Below are 785 nucleotides of genomic sequence, written 5' to 3'. Positions count from 1 at the left end.
AGGAAGGGGTGATTAGTGTATGTTTTCTCTTAGGCAATGAGTAACCTAGATACGATCTTCAAGGTTCCCCTGTCTGGAGGGGGTCTTATCCTTCTGTTGTTGTTTTCATAGGCACTAAACACAGAGTTCAGAGTCCATTGGAAAGGTGGCCGAGCATGATCAGCATGAACAGGCCTAAGATGGAGTCCAGGCCCTATGAATTCCTTCTTCCACAGGAGAGGATAAGGTTACAGAACATCCCATGCAAATGGTAGAATTCAGCTTCTACCACTGAAATGTAGACTGTGGAATGCTTATGTCTTGGGTCAGATTCCTCAGATGCAGACCTTGAGATGAGAATTCCTATCCAAGAGATTTATTGGGAAAGTGCTCCCAGAGAGACCAAAAGACAGTGGTGCAGCAGGAAAGAGAAAGGAATCCAAGAAGCAAAGTTGCAATTTTAGGAGGTGCTCAGCTTCAGAATCATCCCACGGTGTAGCTTTGGAGCATAAGTTATACCTAAAGTTTATTTCAACATGAGGCAAGGGAACTGGACTTTTATACTCCCATCCATTGGCTATGGGCGTCTCTAGGTGGATATAGATTCCAGGGTCTGTGTACAGGTTAGGCAACTTCAGTAGCCCAAAGAAACAGTGAAGAAGGTCACGGGTGCTAGTGATTAAGAGAAAAGCACACTGGGCTGAGTGTGGAGCACAGCTGAGAGGATTTGGGCAGGGATCAGACAGTATCCACCACCAACTTGTTTCCCCACTCGACCTTGGAAGGTATTGAAGTACAGCAGAAAT

Source organism: Bison bison, unplaced genomic scaffold (assembly GCF_000754665.1).
Source record: "Bison bison bison isolate TAMUID 2011002044 unplaced genomic scaffold, Bison_UMD1.0 scf7180017846696, whole genome shotgun sequence".
Lineage (NCBI taxonomy): Eukaryota > Metazoa > Chordata > Mammalia > Artiodactyla > Bovidae > Bison > Bison bison.
Note: the sequence above shows the minus strand (reverse complement) of the source record.